General features: G+C 37.7%; 1 protein-coding gene across 1 annotated transcript in view; it reads left to right on the plus strand.

Moving 5' to 3' along the window:
- Positions 1 to 18,274, plus strand: part of SNTG1 (syntrophin gamma 1) — an 888,222-nt gene that overhangs the window by 625,541 nt on the left and 244,407 nt on the right. The gene's annotated exons all lie outside the window — the stretch shown is intronic.

Genomic DNA, 18,274 nt, shown 5'->3' on the forward strand with positions numbered 1-18,274 from the left:
ACTTATTCATTAGGTAGATATGACATTGGTCCAGTGTGCTATCAGATTTTTCAAATGATCTCTTAATTGGTGTGTGTGTGTGTGTGTGTGTGTGTGTGTGTGTGTGTGTTTCATAGTAGAAACAGAATTGTGAGTACTACTCAGGATGAAATGCACTTCAAAGAAATACTTTGAGGGTTGCTTGTTATGTTTTTCCGGGTTTTCTATTAATCCCTACCAGACAGTGTCCACTGAATATATCTCTAGGTGAAATGCATCTCTAATTCTTTACAAATATTTAAAAGTTTAAAAACAGGGGAGCCTGGGTGGCTCAGTTCGTTAAGTGTCCAAATCTTGATTTCAGCTCAAGTCATGATCTCACGATTTGTGAGAACAAACCCCGCATTGGACTCTGTGTTCACAGCATGGAGCCTGCTTGAGATTCTCTCTCTGTCCCTCCCCTTCTCACACTCTCCCTCTGTCTCTCTTTCTCAAAATAAATAAATAAACATTTTTAAGAAAGCTTATGAACAATAGAATTTATGTCTGTAAAATCTTACACAGTAGCAGAGTCCATTGGAAAAGTTCATACAGACGTGTGTGTGTGTGTGTGTGTGTGTGTGTGTGTGTGTGTTTGAGAGAGAGAAAGAGGGAGACAGAGAGAGAGAAAGAGAAGGAAAGAGACAAAATTTAGAGGAGCTTAATCTTAAGGTATACTGAATTACCACAAGGCAGGAAGTTCACCAATTGTGTGTGTGTGTATGTGTTGTTGTGTTTTGTGGTTAGTTACTTATGTATCTATTTTTTTGGATGTTGGTAAATATGCAGATCTGAAGCCCAGGCCTCAGATACTCTCATTCAGTTTAGGTGGGCCTAGGAATTTTAGGCGGGCAGATTTTAACACCTGGCCCAAATGGTTCCACCCTAGGTGGCTTGTACCCACCCTTTGGGAGAAGCTGGAAGGTTGAAGGGCTTCTGTTGGGATGGTGAGGAGACATAAAGGAAGAGGACAGTGGTAGGCACTTGGGAAATATTTGTCGCACCTGACTAAATAGCATTCCTAGAGCCTTCAATGAATTTCTTTAGCATCTCACAAGGGAAGGGAAGGAGGAGAAATTATGTTTAAACGTTTATGCTCAAGGGTTGTGTTTGAATGCATTACTCCTCTGTTAAAACTATTTGGAGAAAACTATTCTGATACGTTTGTGTGTTTCAAACCTCAAGGAGGCAACCTTTGCTGTTCTTGGTGAGAAGCCACGGTTCCAAGAGCAGCCAAGGCAGGGGTGCGGGTGGGGGTGGGGGGTTCTCCATTGTGCGTACTTGGGATAGCTAAGCAGGGTTTGTCATCATCGTCCCTTTTTGTCTTCTCCAAAATCTTACCCAGGCCACTCTATTGCCCCTCTGTGGTGAATGTCCTTTAAGATATTTCCAGTCTCGACTTTAGTACAAATAAGTGCAGAAAAAGCAGGGTTTCAGGACAGGTTTTAGGCAAATGAGAGCACACCCGAGAGCACTCCGTTCTGCAGGTTCACATGCGAATGTTACATACGGCCACGTAAGCAAATAATATGTTAACTTAAGTCTTTGTGCGAAAATACAAACTGATTTTAAACTCACGACACAGGGAGCCGGAAACAAGCGCCTTCTCTTTTCAAACCACATGCTGTTAGGCGGGGCCGTGGTGGCAATTTGCCCTTCCAAGGCAGGCGGCATGCTTAGACAAGCTGTCCTGCAGCTTTGATTAAGCCGATGAGTGCTGCGTGGAAGATTAGAATGTGCTAATAATGCCACTTCCTAACGCTGTTCATTGTGTTTCAAAGAAAAGGAAGGTAGGATTATATTGCAAATTATATGTGGCTCTTCGCAATACACTTCCGTTCTTCTTTGAGAGGCTTAACCTTACCAGCTTTGAAAACCAGGCACTAATATTCTTAAGTTCCAATCTTTCACTTTCCAACAGTGATTAGATGCTTTTGTCTTCATTGCTAATTACCTAAGCAAATACACTGACTTATACCTCCGCGGAGCTGAGATACTAATTAAATGTTTAAGAATGCACTCAAATGGGCAGAAAAAGGCGCACCGAGCTCAGAGGACGTAGATGGTTTTAAAATAGCACTTTCCTGATTCCAAGTCGGTGATTCACACAGAGTTCCAAACTCAGAAACAGACTGAGTAGGTGTGGCAATATGGTGTAGGTGCACAGAACTTTCCTTCCATTCGTCTGCATCACTCATTGACATGGCTAGAAATTTTGTGTCTGGTCCCTCATTGGCTTCGACAATACAGATGTAATTTCTGTGCTGGAGTCGTGTTGACTCCGTGCGTGTTGATGTGTGCGGAAGGAGAATCCCACGGTGTCCACTGCGGGCACCCAGAAGGACTTACAAGGAGTTCGTTAGCCAAATGCCTAGAATCAGATCACCAAAGCATTTGTCTATCTGTGTCTCATGTCGCTAGTCTGGGCATACAATAATTCACTTCTCAGCTGCCCCCACACCATGCAAGGCATTCATCTTGCGAGAAGTTTGTGGAAGAAGGGACCCTTCCGAAGTTTCCACGTGAAGAAAGATTTAGCACAAGTGCCAAATGTTCCTTGGCCTGTGACATGGTGGCAAGGTGGCAGGGTCCAGAATAGATGGCTTTCATACTCACAAACAATCGTATGCAAATCCTTCCACTGTAATTTCAGGCAAATGGACTTACCTGTTCTGTTACTCATCTTAAAAGAAAGCTAACAACCCCTTTTATAAAGATCGAATGGGAATAATGTGTATGAAACTCTTAGCACAGATCTGTCAAGTAAGAAAAATTATGTATTATGTGATGCCATCAAACAATATTGCTGCCCTTTTTCCCCCGTTCGCCCCCCAGTGGTTACTGCTGTGTCCGTGTTGGGCAGTGTCTTGTTGAGATTCATCCTGGGCCCTGAGAAGCTCCCATATGAAGAGGGTACTAATGCATGCTGGGGTCTGCATCCCAAGCTCCGTCCGCCACACGCAGTCAGGAAGTGAAGTGGGCATCCATGCCTGCAGGGGAAAAGCTGTTTGAAAATGAGGGCTCCTTGCTCAGAACAGGTGCCTATTTATATATCTTTGATGTGTATGTGTTATGTAGTCCATGAGTTATGCTCCCAAGACATCGAAAGTTCCTAATGTACCGATTCTTTTTTTTCTTTTCTTTTTTTAATGTTTATTTATTTTGAGAGAGAGAGAGAGAGAGAGTGCGAGCAGGGGAGGGGAGAGAGAGAGGGAGACACGGAATGTGAAGCAGGCTCCAGGCTCTGAGCTGTCTGCACAGAGCCCGATATGGGGCTCAAACTCAGGAACCAGAGATCATGACCTGACCTGAAGTTGGACGCTCAACCGACTGAGCCACCCAGGCGCCCCACCCCCAATTCTTTTTTCAAGGAAACCCATATGTATTGCCACTGTTGATATTAAGATTAACTCTATTTCTTTTTACCTTATCACTGAACCCTAGACACCTTAAGTTGATTGTCATCTATCTATCTATCTATCTGACATTGATTAACAGGTAAACTGATCACATATCAAACTCTGAGTATCATCTATATGAAATACACTGAGATGGAGTCCTTTGTGTGACAAGAAATAATATATAAATAACTTTGTCTCTAGCTTTATTGCTATGTGAACATCATTTCTGTAGAGTGTAAAAACTGAGAGAGTGTACAAAAAATTAGCAGGAAAGGACATGTTGATTTATCTGTGGTCTTCAAAATGTAACAGTGGGATCTGTTTATGCTCACGAGAAATAAAAGGAAATAAGATCTATCTATAGCAGAAAAAAAATGCATCTTGAGTTTATAATCAAGATAGTTGGAAATGAGAATCTATTAGTGTAATTGAAATTTCATCTAATAAGACTTTCAAAACAGCAAAGCTCATCACTAGGCGAGGCAGAATTGATGGATAGATAATTCCAGATGTTTCTTTCTAAAATATTTCTGGTTTCATGTTTGAGATTTATGGGTTCTAAAAAAGAGGTTCATTTGCCTTTTGGTTTTGTGGTTTTGCTGATACCAAATATTAGATAATTAGAAATGCAAATAACTAATTTGTCCTGAATTTTTAATTTTAAAACAAAGTCCAAAAAACCATATGCATCTTATAAGAGCAGAATGAGTATCTCGATCAGTTGAAATCTGATATTCATGCCATAAAAACAAATTTTGATAAAACTAATGTAAACTGTTGTTTAATAGCATTTTAATTATTATGATATGCTTAAATTAGTTCAAAATTTCCATTAGAATAAAAAGAATATGTTCTTTTTTTAGCTTAGAATAATCAGAAAATAACTTTACAAAGGCTATATCTTATCATCTGAAAATAAGGCATTAATTTATACATTGGAACCGTTTAGTAGGTTTTATGAGTTACCAAGGAACATATTTAGGATGTGATTTGGGAACACACTTCATTTTGCATCTTGGCAAAAGATTAAAATGTCACTGAGTTGCAAATCATGTTTTACTGAACCGCTAATAATTCTTAATTTGTTCTCAGTTTGGAAATAGGTATTGAGATCTAACAGATTAATACTTTCCTTAAGAATTCTAACTATAGCAGTTTTTTTCTTTAAGTTAACTACTACCCAGGAAAGCCATACATGAAATAATTACACTTTTAGTATTTCCCACTAGTTTTGGAAACTTTAAATGCAAAGACAAAAATATGCAAAATATTGTTTATGCTATTGCTGATTTTGGAAATAAAGTATCTAGAACTTGCCTTATCTGCATACTTAGCTTTTTATTAATACTTTTAGGCCTTCCTTCTCTGCTAAGCCCACAGGCCTGTCCCTCATTAGGTATGAATATAGATAGCACAGGCCACACTTTAATTAAATGTATGCTTTTCACTCCTGGCTACTGATTCTCATCAAATCCTTTTTGCTGTCTGACATAGCTTAAAAGACCCGATTTTGCAACTCCCGTAATAATGAAACAAAGGCAAGCCTGGTAAACCAATCACGTAGTGGAGTCCCAGCCAATTTTTATCTAGAGCAATGGACACGGAGAATACACAGCAGCAAGCACAGGCGACCATGTTGTACTAGGGGACAAAGTAACTGGGACGTATCGATGCATGTGTCCATATCCACTCCTCACCTCCAACAAAGACTTCTCAGTCACTCCTGCTCCCAGGTTAGAATGATGAGGGGACATATATGTCACATATAGATTATACACTTTTCGCATAACTGACTTATTTTGTTTTCAAGGTGATTAAAGTGAAAGGCAAGGAGAGGAAAAGCATAGGAGAATAAAAGCTTCAAGATCTAAGCTAAAAATGGTGTCTCAGGCGCTTTTCAGCTACGTGATGTTCCTAAAGTTCAAAATCTCTTGCCCTCGTTTTTGTGGTCAGCAAGGTGGAGAGTTTTTCACTTTTTCGGCCAAAGTGTTCAATTATTTTATTGGACACACACTTCGGTAAACCTGGAGAACTGTGCCACACAAATAGTAAACCGTGGTGAATCTAACTATGGGCCCTAGTTGATAATAATGTATCAGTCTGTGCTTATCGCTTGTAACAAATTGATCCGCTGGTGCAAGATCTCAATAATAGAGGAGATTCTCTCTGTGTGAGAGAAGATGGGCAAGGAACTTTCTGCACAGTTTTACCACAAGCCTGAAAGCATTTTAAAAAGTAAAGTCCATTAAAGTTGAATAAAAAGGACAAAAAGCACCTTTGCAGGCACTCTTTCGTGAGCAAGTGGAGATATGCCGAAAGCAATGCCTATGTATACATCAGGCGTATACAAAAATGGTGGAAATCGAGAAGTGATACCGAGAGCTATCATAATTACTCAGATTCGTTGTTGTTGTTGTTGTTGTTTCCTTTTGGACACCCATAAGTCCTGTTAATACTGTCTGTGCCCCTGGGAGATAACTCCTTAGGGGAAAACAAACCTGAAGAAAAGTGTTTTGGAGAAAATGCCTTTAAAATAACAGGGTACAAGGAACGATGCCTTGCTGCCTGTAAGAAATGTCTCCCAGAACACTGGCTACCATTACATGAGGAAGGAAGTGGGATCTGATAGAAACAGCCTCCGTGTCCCGGAGAAACAGTAATGCTTGTTAGAGTCTACAGTAACTAAGAGAATCTGATAGAGGTGGCCAGAGAAGAAGAAAGAAAGAGAAATGGAGCCCTGGACACACGGACGGACTCATTTCTTGGAAACACTCAGAATCATCAGGGGATAAACGATTTTTTATGGAGGTTGAGGTTCTGCAGTTGTATGGGCGGTAAAAAAAAACAATGGGTTGTGGTTTCATCAATCACTCTCAAAGCGGGCAGTTCTCATCATGAAGGGACAGTAGCTGGAATCCTCCATATTGTGAAAACTTGTGGTCCTGTGGTAGCGGGAGGCCTTCTAGAAGTCACGTCTACACCGGGCGCTACTGGAAGTCTCCCCGAGGGGCTTCTGGAGGGCTATGTCCCGAAGTAGTTCTGGGACATGTCCAGATGCTACAAACTACCACCGAAGGTAATCTGGGCAGTATGCAGATCCAGGAATCAGAAAGGGAAAACCCAAGATCCAGTTAAAGATCAAAGTCCTGTGGTCGCCCAGATATCTGGGGAATTCTAAAGCAGAAAGATATCCTATTATACGTGTCTTTATTCTTAAGAATGTCAGGGAGCCTGAAAACAGCTGCTATAGAATTGTGCCATGGGAACTATCCTTATTCAGTTGTTCTGATGTTGTGTATATAAGCAAATTCCTAGAAAATTTCCTCTGGTTCTTAGTTTTAGATATCGAAATAGCATAGAAAAAAGCATATTTGACCCCTTCAGGATTATCTATCAAAAGACAAATCGAGGGCCTTCTGCTCTGGTCTGAACGCCTGTGTCTCCCCAGAATTCATATGTTGAAATTCTAATGCCAGTGTGCTAGCATTGGGAGGTGTCTGGGTCGTGAGTGTGGAGGCCTCATGAATGGGATTAGTGACCTCATAAAAGAGGCCCTACAGAGCCAGCTACCCGCTTCCCTCACGTGAGAATAAAAGGAGTCTACACCCCAAAGAGGGCCTTCGCCCAGCAATGTCGGCATACCGATCTCAGACTTCTCCAGATTGTAAGAAATAAACTCCTTCTGTTGGAAGCTACCCAGTCTGTGGTGTTTGGTTATAGCAGCTGGAACAAAGACACCTTCCCCATATGTGCGATCGGAACAAGTCTTAAGCAAGTGCAGAGATCTGGGGTTAAAAGGGATGTTTTAATTTTTTTTTCCCCTCCTGCAACTCTGATGACAATAAACAGAGTTGTTGATAATTTTTTTGAAAATAGAATGCAGATTTTCATTTCCGTGAGAATTGTCCTGGGAGGTCTGAGAAAGCCGAAGTGAAAGTCAATGTCTAGCAGAAATTCACTTTACAGAGTCAGATAGGAGTCAGAGCAAGCAGGGGTATTATAGCCAAGAACAGGAGATTGAATTAGAATTCAGGAAAAGTGAGTATTTGGCCCCAGGCACGGCAGACGGCATGGGGCGGGGGGGGGGGGGGGGGGGGTAGGTTCTGCACCACAATAAAGTGAGGTAGATACTAGGAACAGCAATCTTCTCTGCCTTTCTCCTAAACTCTCAGAACACTGGCAGCTAGGTGTTGTTTGTTTGTTTGTTTGTTTTTGTTTGTTTTTGTTTTTGTTTTTGTTTTTTACCACTAAGGGGGCAGGTAAAATTTATGGTGAAATTGATCTAAGAGAAATAACCCACAAATAATACATTTGGACTGTGCCACTGAAGGCCGAGTTCCCACTAATAACTCCACAATGCAGGCCGGTAGTGGATGTAACCATGCATCGTCTACCCAAAGCTATCAATTCGCTTTTCAGTGCCTGACTCCTAAATGTTGACTGATACCAAAGGATCACTGATATTTGAAGAAAATTGTCCACATCAAGGACAACAACTAAAGCGGAGGGAAAAAGAAATGAAGGAAACAGACAACACAGGAGTCAAGAAAAAAAGCCAGAGAGACGGATCAATACTATAATATTTTCAGAGAACTGCCAGAGACTATTATATAATTTTTTTAAAGCCATCATTATATATAAAAGGAACATGTTCAGAAAAAAAACAAGATGTTAAAACTTTGATGAAATATTGAAAAAAAAACTATAGAGTGTAGGAGGATTACAAAATAAAGTTGGGAAATGGTCAAAATGGAATAAAATAACAAGTAGGCAATAAGACAGAAAAAATATTAGAGATATTCTATTCAGGAATTCAAACATCAGAACACTAGAACTTTCAGAAAGAAAATACATAGAATAAAGGAATTGGCTGTTCTCGAAGGAATGACACAAGAAAAGTATCTGGATTTGGTGTATATACTTTCAAATATAAATGAAATGCCAAGCAAAAAAGAAAAAGGAAAAAAGAAAGCGTGTCTCCATATCTATGCTTCCTATGAAGTGGCATAATATTATGATTTTAGTTTGCATTTCCCTAATGACTGAGAATATTGAACATCTTTTTATGTGTTTATGATACTCCCAGATATTTTTGATTAATTGGGTTACTTGACTTACTGATTTTGAAGAGTTTGTTTATTTTAGGCATTCTGGCTGCAAGTCAAATATATAATTTGCAAATATTTTTCCCAGTCTTGGTGCATTTCGTGAATTTCTTAATTGCACCTTTTGAATCTGAAAGGTTTTGATTGTCATGAAGTTCGGCTCATGGATATTTTAATTTCATCTCTTGAACGCAGCTTTTGCCATCTTATCTAACAATTCTAAGGCTATGAAGATTTGTTGCTTTGTTTTGTTCTGAGGGTCTTATAGTCTTACGTATCGCATTTAAGTCTATGACCAATTTGGAGTTGATGTTTATATATGCTGTGAGATAAGGTCATGTGGGTATCCAGATGTGCCAGTATCAGGTTCTTTGGCAATTTTGTTAAAAATGAATTGGACTCGGGGCGCCTGGGTGGCGCAGTCGGTTGGGCGTCCGACTTCAGCCAGGTCACGATCTCACAGTCCGTGAGTTCGAGCCCCGTGTCAGGCTCTGGGCTGATGGCTCGGAGCCTGGAGCCTGTTTCCGATTCTGTGTCTCCCTCTCTCTCTGCCCCTCCCCGTTCATGCTCTGTCTCTCTCTGTCCCAAAAAAATAAATAAACGTTGAAAAAAAAAATTAAAAAAAAAATGAATTGGGCTCAACATAAAAGTTTATTTCTAGGTACTTAATTATGTTCCATTAATCTGTTTGTGTATGCTGATGTAAATATCACACCGCTGATCATTGTAACTTTGCAGTAAATTTTGCAAATGAAAATTTAAGTCTTAAATTTTATTCTTTTTGTATTTGTTTTTTTATTTTAAATTTTTCAATATTTGATTTTTTAAAATATTTTTTTTAACGTTTATTTATTTTTGAGAGACAGAGCACAAGAGGGGGAGGGGCAGAGAGAGAGGGAGACACAGAATCCGAAGCCTCTCCAGGCTCTGAGCTGTCTGCCCGGATCCCGACAGGGGGCTTGAACACTCAAACTGTGAGATCATGACCTGAGCTGGAGTCGGAGGCTTAACTGACTGAGCCACCCAGGCACCCCTTCAATATTCGATTTTTAAATAAACTGTTTATGTTAGAACAGTTTTAGAATGAAAGAAAATAGTAAAAATAGTATTGAGTGTTTTAATATCCTCTATACCCAGTGTTTCCAATTTCATCATCTTACATTATTATAATATATTTCTGACAGTTATTACTACCGATGTTTATACAGTTATTAATGAAAGTCTGATTGACACTCCATTCAGATTTCCTTAGTGTTTACCTAATACCTTCTCTGTTTCCAGATCCGTTCCGGAACGCAGGTTGAGTTTAGTCACGTGTCTTCTTAGGCTCCTCTTGGCTCCATTTTCTGGGGCTTCTTATTTTGATAATCTTAACGGTTTTGAAGAGTACTGGTGAGAAATTTCGTGAAATGTCCCTCAGGAGTCTTTTTTTCTAGCATATTCCCTGTGATTAGACAGGTTTATGTGTGTTGGGGAGGAAGACCTTAAAAGCAGAGTGCATTTTTGTCCTATCATGTCAAGGGTACATACTATGAACACGACTTTATTAGCATTAATATTAACCTTGGTCACCTGGCTGTGAGAGACTTTGTCAAGTTTCTCCACTCTAAAGTTACTTTTTGTTTCCTTCCCACCCCGTGCTCTTTGGAAAGAGGACACTGCACAGAGCCCACGCTTAAACATGGCAGAATATGCCTCATCTCTGCAAGGGTGGCTGTCTACTCGCATTCTTTGGAGTTCTGCTACCTAGGAGATTTGTCTACACATATTAATTTATTTGTTCATTAGATCATATTGATTGTTCAGTATAGACTCGTGGGTGTTTATTTATTTATTTATTTTTTTGCGCAAGTGGTTCTAGCATTGGCCCTTGGGAACTCTTACAGTTGGTTTCAGGGTGGCTTTGAAATGCTCCCTCAGATATTTTGGGGCACTAAAATATGTTTCAGTCTCATCTTGTATAGATTCTGCCAATCCAAGAATTAGCCGTGACCCCTAGAGGTCTTGCTTCCCTTCATTAGAGAAGTACGAGAAACCGAAATCTGAGTCCCAGGTGGGCTCATTACCTGCTGGAACGAGGAAACGTGTGTGTACAGACTTGTTCATATGCACAAATGCGTTCACGCTCATTTCTATATATAACCATTTGTGTCTGTATTAAATTGAACGTGAGTTTATGCGGCTGCCTTCAACGTAATCCAGCGTCAGGTGGATCATTCTAGTCTCCTCTTGCTTATCTATAGCCTCCTCTGTCAACAGGTGGCTGCATCATCTGCCATCCGTTTGGTTAACTTTTCAAGCCCAGTGCACATATACTGTCTCAGAATTGTTAACCCATTCCCCAGTGGGAAAAGCTTTATTAAGTGGAATAGAGAGTTTACGTACAGTTTTGGTTTTTTGTTTTTTGTTTTTTGTTTTTTGTTTTTGCATTTAGCTATACAGATTTTATTTCCAAAGTTACAGAAGTCAGTCCCACTACCCCAATTCTTTCAGTGAGGTTGTTTCAAACATTCATAATACAATTAGACTCTCTTGTCGCATTCTGTATTACATCATGATATTCCCCCAATCTCCTAAATGGTTTTGTTAAAAAAAGATCTGTAGGCAGTAAGGCTTTCTCAATTTCTGGCTGTAAATTCTATGGGTTTTGACAAGTGCAGAGTACAATGATTCACCATTAAAATACCATACAAGATAATTTCACTTTCCAGAAAAAAATCTTCCTCGTCTCTTCCTTTCCTACTCCTGCATCCTGAGCATGCCAGGATTCTCTGGAAACGATTGTTACACTGTCCGTATAGTTTTGTCTTTACCAGAAAATTATGATTGGAGTCCGAGGGAATATAGCCTTTTTGGATTGGTTTGTTTCATTCAGCAATGTGCATTTAAAAATAATCCATGTCTTCTCACGGCTTGATCGTTCCTTTCTTTTTGAACTCCGAATAATATTCCATTGTTCATCTACTGGAACAGTAAACAACCGCACTGCAGCTTGTTTATCCATTCACCTATCGAGGGACATCACGCTTGCTTCCAGTTCTTGGTGATTAGGAATAAAGCTGCTAGAAAGATTTGCATGCAGGTCTTTGTGTGGACATAAATATTCAAATTAATTGACTGTAGCCTAGGACTACAATTGCTGATTACATGGTAAGGCCATACTTATTTTGTCAGAAAGTGCCAAACTGTCTTCCAAAAAGGCTACGCCATTTTGTACCTCCACCGGTAATGAAGGGGGGTTGCCCTTGCTCAGTATTATCAGTGAGGGGAATTGTCACTTTTTGTTTATAAACTATGTTGACAGGTGTGTAGTAGTATCTCATGGCTAATTTACGGCTCTTTTATGACAAATGTTGAGCAATTTTTCACATACTTAATTTGCCTTCTTTATATCTCCTCTGACGATGTCTGTTTGTGTAGCTTTTTCACTTTTTAATTGAGTTGTGAGTTTTCTTGTTGTTGAGACTTAAGTTGTTTTGTAGGTATTGGAGATAGCTGGATATATCGGATACGACATCAGACATATGTGTGTTTTTTCCAAATAAATTGCCTTTAAAATATTTTCTCCCTGTTTCATTTTCTTAAATGTATGTTTTTCATGTTCTTAAATGTATATTTTTAATTTTCATAAATGTACATTTTTCAGAAGTCTATCATTTTATTTTATTTTATTTTATTTTATTTTATTTTATTTTATTTTATTTTTTATTTTTAATGTTTATTTATTTTTGAGACAAGACAGAGAGCGTAGGCAGGGGAGGGGCAGAGAGAGAGACACACACACAGAATCTGCAGCAGGCTCCAAGGCTCTGAGCTGTCGGCACAGAGCCCAACGTGGGGCTCGAACCCACGAACTGTAATATCATGACCTGAGCTGAAGTCGGATGCTTAACCGACTAAGCCACCCAGGTGCCCCAGAAGTCTATCATTTTAATAAAGTTCAATGCATCAATTTTTTCTTTCATGAATTGTGCTTGTGGTGTTGCATTTAAAAACTCATCACCAAACCCAAGGTCATTGGGTAATGTCCTTTGCTTTCTTCTAAACATTTTATAGTATTAGATTTTACACTTAGTTCTATGTTTAATTTAGAAGTAATTTATGTGAAAGGGATAAGGTCTACTTCTAAGCTATTATTACCATTATTTTTGGCATATGGATTTTTATTGTTCGAGCACATTTGTCAAAAAGACTATGAATTTCTACTGTATTGCCTTTACTCCTTTGTTGATCAGTTGACTATATTTGTGTGAGGCTGTTTCTGGGCTTCCTATTGTCTTATGTAAATTAATATGTGTTCTTTTACCAATAGCATGCTGCCTTGATTATTGCAGCTTTATGGTAAGTCTTGAAATCGGGAAGAGCATGCCCACTAACTTTGTTCTTCCTCAGTATTCTTTTGGCTCTTATAAATCTTGCTTTTCTTTCCTTTTCTTTGTTTTCTTTTCTTTTTTCTTTTTTTCTTTTTTTTTAGGATTTTAGTTACCAGTAGTGTAGTTTAGTTTTTTAATATAATTTATTGTCAAGTTAACAACATACAGTGTATATAGTGTGCTCTTGGCTTTGGGAATAGATTCCTATGATTCATCACTTACATACAACACCCAGTGCTCATCCCAACAAGTGCCCTTGCTTTTGCATATAAAATTTGGAATTACTTTTATTTTTTTAAGTTTTTATTTAAATGCCAGTGAATTAACATACACTGTAATATTAGTTTCAGGTGTGCAATATGGTGATCGAACACTTCTGTACAATACCCACTGCTCATCACAGGTGCACACCTTAATCCCCATCACCTATTTAACCTGTCCCCCCACCTTCCTCCCTTCTGATAACCACCAGTTTGTTCTCCACAGTGAAGTGTCTGTTTCTTGGTTTGTCTCTCTCTCTTTTTTCCCTTTGCTTATTTGTTTTGTTTCTTAAATTACACATATGAATGAAAACATATGGTATTTGTCTTTCTCTGATTGGCTTGTTTCACTTAGCATAATACATGTCATTGGAAATGGCAAGATTTCATTCATTCTTATAGCTGAGTAATATTCCAATATATATACACATATACGTACACACACACACTATATATATAATGGCTGAGTAATATATATTATATATTACTCATTATATATATACATTATATATATACACATTATATATATACACTATATATATATATATATATATATATATATATGGCTGAGTAATATTCCATTATATATATATACACATACACACACACACACCACATCTTCCTTATCCATTCATCAGTCAATGGACACTTGGGCTGCTTCCATAATCTGTTGTAGATAATGCTGTTATCAACATTGAGGTACCTGTGTCCCTTTGAATTAGTATTTTTGTATTCTTTGGGTAAATACTTAGTACTGCAATTGCTGGATCGTCAAGTATTTCTATTTTTAACTTTTTGAGGAACCTACTATTGTGGACAGAAAAGGTGAATGGTATGGTTTCAATCTTTTTATATTTGTTGAGACATGTTTTGAGATCTAATATGTGATCTACTCTGGAGAATGTTCCATTCACACATGAAAAAAATGTGTATTCTGCTCTTTTAGGATGAAATGTTCTCAATGTATCTGTTAAGTTCAGATACCTATAACATAGCTTTTAGGATTTTGATGGTGGTTACAGTAAATTGATCAGTTTAGGAAAATCAACATCTAAAAAATATTCAGTTTGGGGCTGGGTGGCTCAGTCGGTTGAGCATCCGACTTCCACTCAGGTCATGATCTCGCGGTCTGTGAGTTTGAGCCCCGCGTCAGGCTCTGTGCCGACAGCTCAGAGCCTGGAGCCTGTTTCAGATTCTGTGTCTCCGTCTCTCTCTGACCCTCCTCTGCTCATGCTCTGTCTCTCTCTCTGTCAAAAATAAATAAACATTAAAAAAATTTTAAATATTCAGTTTTATAATCCATGAGCATGGATTATCTTGTCTTTGTTCTATCCTCACAGTTTTGTAGTTTTGCTCATATAAATTCTCTCTCTCTCTCTCTCTCTCTCTCTCTATATATATAGTTAGATTTAAACCTAAGTATTTCAGTTCTTTGGTGTGACAGTCAAAGATATTGCTTCTATAACTTCAAATTCCAAATGGTTATCACTGCCACATGGCAAAACAATAAACTTTTGTATGTTAAATACCCATTTTGTCCCATTGTTTTATTCCTTTATCAGTTTCAGGAATTGGTTGTCGTTGTTTTTGTTGATTTTGGTAGAGTCTTTTGGATTTTCTACACAGAAAATTTCTGTGACTAAAGGTGGCTTTTTCCTTCCAATATATGTAACTTTTATTTCATTTTTGCACCACCCTGGACTTCCAGTATGATTTGAATAGACATTTTGGAGAAAATAAGTCCTTGTTTTGTTTCTGGTCTCAGTGGGAAGGAGTCCAGTTTCCAACCATTAAATATGATGTTAGGTGTATGTTTTTTATAGATGTTCTTTATCAAGTTGTGGAAGTCTTCCTATATTCCTACTTTGCTGAGAGTTTTAATCATTGGATATATGTTGGGTTCTTTCAAATGATTTTTCTGCATCAATTGATATGACCGTTCTGTTTTTGTTCTTTAGCCTTTTGATGTGGTGGATGGCACTGATTGAATTAAAATGTTGAGTCATCCTTGCTTACCTGGAATAAAACCAATTTGGTGTGTTATATAATCCATCTTATAGATTGTTGGGTTTGATGTGCGAATGATTTTTGGAGATCATGGTGCTAATGAGATATATTGGTCTTAATTTTCTTCATCTATAATGCTTTTCAAAATTATTTTTGGTATTAAGTTAATGCCTGGCATTGAAGAATGACTTAGGAGATGGTTCCCCTGCCTCTGTATTCCGAACAAGATTATGGAGGATTGGTATCATTTCTTCATTAGATATGTGATAGAGCTCAACAAGGAAACTTTTTACCTTTTTTGCTATGTTATTAGTATTGGTTCAATTTCTTTAATATATCTAGTCATTTCAGAATACCTATTTTTCCTTGTATGAGTTTTAGTGGTTGTGTGTGTGTCCTTTAAAGAGTTGATCCAGGGGTCCTGGGTGGCTCAGTCGGTTAAGCGTCCGACTTCAGCTCAGGTCATGATCTTGCAGTTCATGGGTGGAAGCCTCGCATTGGGCTCTGTGCTGACAGCTCAGAGCCTGGAGCCTGATTCGGATTCTGTGTCTCCCTCTTGCTCTGCTCCTCCCCTGCTTGAGCTCTGTCTCTCTCTCTTTCTCAAAAATAAACATTAAAAATTTTTTTAAAAGAATTGATCCATATCTTCCAAATAATCAAAATTGTGGGCAAAGAGTTGTTCATAGTATTCCATTATTAACCTTTTGTTTTAATGTCCGTGGGATCAATAGAGATGACCCCTTTTTTATTTCTGACACGGTAATTTGTATCTTCTCTATTTGTTGGTTAGTCTGGTTAGAGGTTTATCAATTTTATTAACCATTGTTCAAATTTATTTAATCATTGTTCATATTTCAAAGAACAAGTGTTTTGTTTCATTTATTTTTCTCTGTTGTTTTTGTTTGTTTCTTTTCCATATCATTGATTTCCTATGTAATTTTTATTGTTTGTTTTCTTCTTTGTGCATTGGGTTTTTGTTGCTCTATATTTTGTAGTTCCTTTAGTGGAAGCTGATATCTTTGATTTTAATCTCTTCTATTAATATATGCACTTGATGGTATAAATTTCTCTCTAAGCATTCCTTTCATTGCATTTCACAAATTTTGAAAAGTTGCATTTAATTTTTATTGAGTTCAAAATATTTTTAAATTTCTCTTCAGGGTTTTTCTTTGACTATGTGTTATATAGAAAGGTATTGCTTTATCTTCATGTATTTGGGGAATTTTTCAGCTCTTTCTCTGCTAGTGACTCCCACTTTAAAGTCCTTGGTGCCTGGGGACATGGTTTGTATGATTTCTATTCTTTTAAGTGTGTTAGGTTTTGTTTTCTGAACTAGAATCTGATCTGTCTTTATGAATTTTCCATGTGAGCTTGGAGGGAAAATATGCATTTTGCAGTTTGGGGATGAAGTATTCTGTAAAAGCCTATGGTCTCAATTAGAATGATAGTGTTGTTTAGGTTCAGCTATATCACTACTGAGTTGCTACCTGCTTGAACTCTTCACTCTTGAAAGAGTGCCGTTGAAGTCTATAACCATCATAATGGATATATCTACTTATCCTTTCAATTCTGTCAGTACTTACCTCGATATTTTGATATTCTATTGTGAGGTGTTAGCGACATGTAAATCTTTACATTAAACTTATAAATATATTTATATTAAAAATATTTTTGTAGAATTTATAGTTAGATCTTTTATATACCATTGACAATCTGTTTTAATAGATATATTTAGACCATTTACATATAAAATGATTTTTGATAAAACTGAATTAATATCCATCATATTTACATGTCTATTTGTCAAACATTTGATCTCTGTTTCTGCCCCTTTCCATTCCAATTATATTTACTTCCTTGGTTAAATTAAGCTTTATATATGAGTCCATTACACCTCTTCTCACATTTTATTATACGTTAAAAGCAATTTATGTTTGCCTTAGAGTTTCCAATACACATTTAAAAATTTTTTTATTTACATTTATTTATTTTTGAGAGAATGGGAGAGGCAAAGCACGAGTGGGGGAGGGACAGAGAGAGAGAAGGAGACACAGAATCCGAAGCAGGCTTCAGGCTCTGAGCTGTCAGCACAGAGCCTAATGTGGGGCTCGAACCCACGAACCATGAGATCATGACCTGAGCTGAAGTCAGATGCTCCACCGACTGAGCCACCCAGGCGCCCCCCAATAAACATTTTTAATTAATCTCCATGCACTTTCAAATAACCCCATTCTATTTCTTGCATAATTCAAGTACCTTTTAACAGAATATTCCTAATTCATACCTCTCATCTATTATTACATTGCTGTCATTCATATTACTTCTCTGTGTCCGTTAATAAACCCATACATTGTTACTATTACTTTTTCTTATGTTGATATGAGTTCTTGACATGTTAGTTTTCTAATCCCTAAAGAAATTCATGTAACTTGTTTGTTTGTTTGTTTGTTTGTTTGTTGCATTTCAGGGCTTCTTGTAAGGCATTCTCTATTGTGTATAGGATGAAGATTTTATTTCTAGGTAAAATACTTCCCTCACTCTCTGGCTTACTTCAGGATTTCTTCTTTGTCTTTGATTTTCTGCAGTTTGAGTTCCTGCAGTAAGTACCCGAGAAAAATAACATATCCACACAAATATGTACATGAATGCTCTTAGCAGCATAATTCATAATAGCCAGAAGAGAGAAACAACACATTAACTTATGAATGGATGAACAAAATGTGGTATATTCACATGATCCAGTGTTATTTGACAATAAAAAGGATAAGGGGACTGATACAGGGTACAATATGGATGATCTTGAAAACATGCTAAGTAAAAGAAGCTAGTCACAAAAGATCACATATTCTATGATCTCATTTACATGAAACATCAAGAATGGGAAATCCATAGAGACAGACAATAGATTACTGATTGCCTAGGGCTAGGGACAGGGGGTGACAAAAAGTGAATGTTAATGGGTAACAGGGTTTCTTTTTAGGTTGACAAAAAATGTTCTAAAGTTAAATAGTGGTCATCACTATACAATTCTATGTATATACTAAAACCACTGCATTGGATATTTTAACTATGTGATTCTCATGGTCTATAAATAATGTATCAACAATGGT

The sequence above is a fragment of the Prionailurus bengalensis genome, chromosome F2 (assembly GCF_016509475.1).
Source record: "Prionailurus bengalensis isolate Pbe53 chromosome F2, Fcat_Pben_1.1_paternal_pri, whole genome shotgun sequence".
NCBI lineage: Eukaryota > Metazoa > Chordata > Mammalia > Carnivora > Felidae > Prionailurus > Prionailurus bengalensis.